At 35.3% G+C, this 6,407-nt stretch overlaps 1 long non-coding RNA gene across 1 annotated transcript; it reads left to right on the top strand.

The window, feature by feature from the left end:
• Nucleotides 1–687: 687 nt before the first annotated feature.
• LOC139046225 (uncharacterized) lies at nucleotides 688–5,244 on the top strand. Its single transcript, XR_011505988.1, has 3 exons — nucleotides 688–831; nucleotides 4,460–4,579; nucleotides 5,174–5,244. It is a non-coding gene; the product is annotated as an uncharacterized lncRNA (long non-coding RNA).
• Nucleotides 5,245–6,407: the final 1,163 nt, after the last annotated feature.

The raw sequence follows: 6,407 nt of genomic DNA, 5'->3' as shown, positions 1-6,407 counted from the left end.
TTGCTGAGTGGAGCAACAGAGTTTTGACTATTTTATTTGCACACCCTTATCTCTTTCATCCTCTGGTCTTTTCCAAAGAATTTATTGTTACTGAGAAAAAGCCTTTGAGGGCAAAGTGAAGAGAACATCTGCAAGGAATATTGAAGGCAGGAGTGTTGGACTCTCTCACAGAAACAAAGGTGTGTGTCTTTATCTCTCTTTCTCTCTCCCTGTTGAAAGGGTTCAGAACAGGCCTCCCAAAGATGTGCCACTTTGGCCTGTGACTATTTTGAGCTAAAGGCAATGTGACTCTGTAGGCTCAAGAGAAACTTTTACCTCTCCATTAAAGAACCTTAGTTGGGGGCCTTGCTCATAATAAGAGTTATTACCAGAAATGAAGTTACATGACCTATCTGTATAACAGGGAAAAACTCTAATTACTGAACATCTGCTCTTCTTATCATCCTGTGGATTATCCTCCTCCCCTTTGGAACCTTAGTCCTCTGTCCCATTCCTTAGCTCAAGATGGCATATACCTCATTTTACTTTTTTGTCTCTGAACCTCTCATGTATGTGGGGTCCCTGTACACAGGCAATTAAATTTGATTTTTTCCTGTTAATCTGTCTCATGTCAACTTAATTCTTAGACCAGACAGAAAAACCTAGAACAGTAGAGGAAAATTTCTTCCTTTTGCACAGTTGGCGTAGTCAGAAGGATAAACTTCCCTGGCTGGACGCTGCTCCCTCCAAGGCTGCCGGGACATCTGACAAGCGCTGGCAGAAGGCAAAGGTTCTTGCCCTGTCAGTCTCCTGAATCTCTGCCTGCTGCAGGGTCTATCAGAAACGAGAGTGGTAAGAGTCTTTTTTTTCTCTTTCCTAAATTTAGATTAGCAGGAGAAAATATTTGTGAAATTAGTTTCTTGAGCAAAAGCAACTTTGGTAAAGATTTAAGATCAGTACTCTTGTTTTCTGGTGATCCCATTCCTGCCAGAGATGACTATTTTGTTTTCTTTGTCTCTGCCAGTTGGAGGATGCATATGCATCTGGCGGGCAGCTGAGTTGACTGGGGACTCAAACTTAGGGAGTCTAAAAAAAATAATTGGGTGAAATTTTGGCTTGGAAATTCACCATATTCTGTTCAAAAGAAGGGTAAACATGTGACTACCGGTGTTTCTGAAAGTCTGTTTGAAAACACAGGGCCCTTCACAGTTACTACCTTTACTTTTTCAGGCTAACCCTGGGAGTGAACTTTTTGGGTCTTGGGAGGGCTGCATCCTTTGCACTTTCCTTTGGGGACACTTTTTGTGTCCATGATTAAGCCACAAAAAGGTTTATTGGTTTGAGTCACGATTAAGATCCTACTCATCAATGGCTGGATGATAGATCCTTTGAATTGGAAAATACTTCTAAATTGAAAAAATTTTTCAGAGAGCTCATGTATTGATATAACAGCAAGTCATAAAGACTCCCTTGAAAAGATGGAAGGACAGAAATTAAAACAAAAGTCCAAGTCCACTCAGACCCCTTCCTATTTGCCTTCAGACATTTACAGACATTGTAAAAATCAGGACATTGGAAGTACAATTTTCAGGCACTGAAGAAGAAAAAGAGAAAAAATATCGTATACATGTATGTGTATATAACAGCTAGACTTTTGGCTGTCCTTGGGAGTGACCCTGGATCTTGGGAAGTTAGTAACCTGTGAGCATGCCTCTTGGATTCATGGAGTTAATAAACACTGCCAGAGATATTTACTCTTTGTCCCAGCTTAAAACTTGCAAGATACTTAGAAGGATTTTTTTTTAGTAGCTCTATGGTCAAAAATTGGACAAACTGAAAGCTGATATTAATAGCCTGATAGGAATGCTTTTATAGGCATTCTTCCCTAAGTTTAAATAAAACTGTGTACCCAGAGAGAAAGAAGCAAATTAGGGGCAATGTAATTGGACAGGTAGATCAACCTATGATGTCATTTAAGTTGCAACCCAATTTCTGAGAAATTGAGAGCAACTGTCCTTTTCTTACAAATCTTTGCAAAACTGGAAATGTGGCTCTAGAGTTGGTTCAGATTCCACCCATTCCCTTTCACCAGTCTCCAAACTGCCCCTATTTATCTCAAGAGGCTGTAACCTCTCTGGGAAATCTTATCTAGACCATCCCCCATTCCTAAGACTGAAGGGGGGAAAAGAAAGAAAAAGAGGCAAACGGCTATAGAAGCACCCTTGTCCAAAATCATGCATTTTAATTGTCTTCTCCACAAATATTAGTGTAAAAAGCTTTAGCCATCCTAGCAGGTAGCTTTAATTCATTCCATCTGCCAGAAACACAGTTTGGATACAACTGTTTTTTTATAAGCTGGTGAGTTTTGCATTATCATACCCGTCTCATGGTGAAAATTTTAAAACAAAAACTATTTAAGGTCTGTACTTGCATCTGTCTATGTATCTATGTATGCCTATAGATGTATATTATTTATATATATCTGATATTTTTCTACCTCTGGATGGTATAATTTCCAAAAGAGCTCTACTTAATTAGCTTAAAGTAAGCCCTTATATAAATTATTTCTAAATAAAATAAAAACTAACTCAAATGTTTTTCGAATTAACATGGTATAAAATAAACTTTGGTAAATAAAAGCTTGTTTAAGCTTGTTTTTTTTTAAATTAAAATAGGCATATCTTTAGAGTTATCAGCTTTGGATAAGATGCAGACATGCATCTTTTATTCTACATGGGTTATTAATCAAATGAACTCATGTTATCACTGTTATAAGATTTGCCAGCAAGAAGAAAAATAACAAGATGATAGCTAACTGCTTTAATGTATCATGAAATTTTCATGAATAGTCTGATTGTTAAGAATAAATGAATTATATAGATCTTAATGAAATAATAATTTTTAGGTGCAATAATTATATTTTATGGTATGTGTACTTAAAAATAGCTTCCAAAACCTTTTGATTTGGAACCTTAGGAGTTTGCTAAGTTAAGTTAAATGATGGGAAATCATTGAATGTCTAGATCATTTTCAAATATGGTAAAATACTGAGAGAGTCATTGCTAAACAAGTAGAAGTTTACTTACTTTTGACCTCTTTTTACAGAGAAACTAAAAGATAAATTTGAATCTATCCATAAACAATCTTGTGCTTTATTGAAATATTCTATAATAAAGAAGTGTATGTTTCTAGAAATTATGAAATGAATTAATAAATTTCCAATCTAAAGAATGCTTCACAATTGCTTACTTCTTAGTTTTTACTGGAAATTAAGGCTTGTGAGGATTAAAAATTCTAATAAGTACATATTATTAAAACTATGAAAACAATAAGGGAACTATCTTAGTATAAAATGTGACTTTTCAGTAAAAAAAAAAAACAGAGAGAGAGAGAGGAAGCATGGGACAATATCTGAATTAAAAAAACATAAGTTATAGAAGGTTTATGGAAAAGAATCCCTAAGAAAAAGAGTTTCATGCATAGTCAAGCTGGCTAAGACTGTAATGAATTTAATTAGGTAAACAAGTTTTAATATCAAAAGTAAGCTGGGGTGGGGCTGGCCTGGTGGCATGGTGGTTAAGTTCATGCACTCTGCTTCAGTGGTCTGTGGTTTGCAGGTTCAGATCCCAGTCATGGACCTACACATTGCTCATCAAAGCATGCTGTGGCAGCATCCCACATACAAAATAGAGGAAGACTGACACATTTGTTAGCTCAGGGCCAATCTTCCTTACCAAAAAAAAAAAAAGTACGCTGGTGCAACCTTAGAATTTGGTTTTCTCTCTGTTAAAAGGACACTATCTTGAGCTTTTAGTCTACTCTTTATATAGAGATTAAGAAAAGTTTTTCTTCACTCTTGAATAGTCTACCTAAAAAGCAGGGATCTTTTTTACATTTTATCAAAATAATTTCCTCTATTGCTTTTATCATCTTTAATCACAAGAGCTAAGGTTTTTCTTACAATAATTTAAATTTCTGTATTTGCCTGAAAGTCTTTAATTGTCACCATGGTTAAGTGGATAACTGGGTATTGTTTCACAATGGCCTATGATCATATTTGACCAAGTGTTTTAAAATCGTTTTGATATTTTTGACAAACTTCTCAAAATCAGATTATAAATGAAGTCTTCTTGACCTGGAAATAGCTTTTAGATTTTCAAGAGGGCTCCTGGAACACTCAAAAGATTTGATTTCTCTTCTTGTAAAAAGAGAGATGTTAAACTAACTGGGTTTATTTGGTATGTTAAGTTACATGGGAAACATTGTAAAATAAATGATGATAAAACTTCTTAACTTATATTTTGAGTGAATATTATGAATATAACTGTTCTAGAATTTATGTGAAATTCCTAAAAATCTGATATGTCATGGTATAACATTATCAGTCATAATTTTAGTTATTATCTTAAAATGTACATCACAGAAATAACCAAGTTTCTTTGGCAATTGCATTATAATGTTAAGTATTTGTCATTTATAGACAGCTGCTGTTTTACTCTGATGCTTTTGCAAAGATGCTTCATCTCCAAGAAGATTCATAGAAAGAACTTTTTGACAAGTACAGATTTCTGATAACTTTCAGATCATACCACTGAAGAGGGTAAGAAATTACAGAATTCTAACATAAAAACTGATGGCTTCATAAAAACTGCTAACAAAAGGTCAAGATCAACAAGAATTAATTACATATGACTGAATGAACTGATAAATGTGACTATATTTTTTATGACTTTCTGTCTGAAATATTACTGTTTTTTTAATCCTTCCTTTTCCAGATATAAGGAGTCATTTTTCTCCTAAGCTAACAATAACTACAGCAATTGGTAACAAGAATTGTAACATTTCTAAGTAGAATTGAAACACTTATCCTTTTATCCCTACCTGATCCCTCCAGAATTCAGAAATATAGTGAGTATTATTTTATTGGAAATATTGTTATTTGAATAAGTTCAATAAGAATCTGTTACTCTTGTAGCAGGACACAATTCGAAAATGGTTATATTACCAAGGTTTTGACTGGAGTGTTATATTTGAGAGAGAATGTGCATAGACTCAGATATGCCCAGACAGCTTTGAAGAACCAAACTTGACTTTGTGGAGCCAATAAAGATCCTTGGAAATATTGACCTGATACCTTGTTTATAGGGTTCCCAGCAGCCTTACCAGGTGAGTAATGAAAGTCACTTCTTGGCAGGTGCAGGAACCTCAGGATATTTTGGGAACCTCAAGAAGAGAGGTATTCACCCAAATCTACAGGTATTGCAGGTGAGTCTGAATAGATGTCCTTGGCTTAGTTTCCTGGCCTCAAGAGGCCTTTAAAATTTCAATCTGTAGATTCCTTAGGAAAGGTTCCAGCAAAGCAGATTTAAAAAGAGCCTATATGATCAATTGCTATTCTTGCTGCACTTTAGAAAGTAACAGGAAAAGTTTCTTGAAACTAGACCTATTTAACAAACAAATTAATTTTACTGTGATTATCTTTGATAGAAATGGGGCTGATTTTACACGGATAAATTATGTTTCAATAGAAACTATCATAAACTTTGTTGGTATTAGATTTTAGTGCTGTTTATTATCTTTTAAGGTTTGTTTAATACCTGTGAACTAGACTGATCCTGAATTCTTCTAGTTTCCTCCAATGCGTGGCTATAGCCCTCCAAACTAATGTATCTAATATTTTCCCACCTTTTGACTTGGAATCATTGAGAACAAAACTGCCCTTTTTCTTGAAGCCCTGCAAACTGAAGCTAGACAACTTGATATAAATTTCAGAGAAATCATCACAACAGCTTATGTATAGACAATCTTTCTACCTGTTGCTGCATGGACCACACAGAAGGATCATCAGAGACATGCACACTGCAAACTTGGAAAATCTGTCAGATTGCCACTGCCTGCCCTCACTCCGTCTAAAAATGCTTTGAGCCAGACATGTAGAAATCTCTTCAAAACTCAGAAACTGGGATTAAAGTCTGCTCCAATCATTAACCATTGTGTTTCTTTCCTTTCCATAGAAATGTCTTATTAAATACCTGATTGCTTGCACTATTGGCCTAACTTTGGGAGCCCACCCATATCACTGCCTACTGAAGTTGAACACTACTGTTTAATTGGACTGACCTATGCTCCAAACCGAGAGACTGGTTCAGTGACATAGAGCAATCTATCCACCCAACTTGTGGGATGTGAAACTTCTCAGGAAGTTTCAAAGGCAAGACTGAAGGGGTTTAGAACAGGCCTCCTCAAGATGTGCCACTTTGGCATGTGGGATATTTTGAACTAAAGGCAATCAAGATCCTTTGGGCTCAAGAAAAACTTTTACTTCTTTCTTAAAGAATTCAAACCGAGGGTCTTGCCCATAATAAGACTTATTACAAGAAATACATTTTTATGACCTATATGTATAACAGAGCAAATCTCCAAATACT

This window comes from Equus asinus, chromosome 2 (genome assembly GCF_041296235.1).
Source record: "Equus asinus isolate D_3611 breed Donkey chromosome 2, EquAss-T2T_v2, whole genome shotgun sequence".
In the NCBI taxonomy this organism is placed as follows: domain Eukaryota; kingdom Metazoa; phylum Chordata; class Mammalia; order Perissodactyla; family Equidae; genus Equus; species Equus asinus.
Note: the sequence above shows the minus strand (reverse complement) of the source record. Positions and strands in the feature narration are given on the sequence as shown.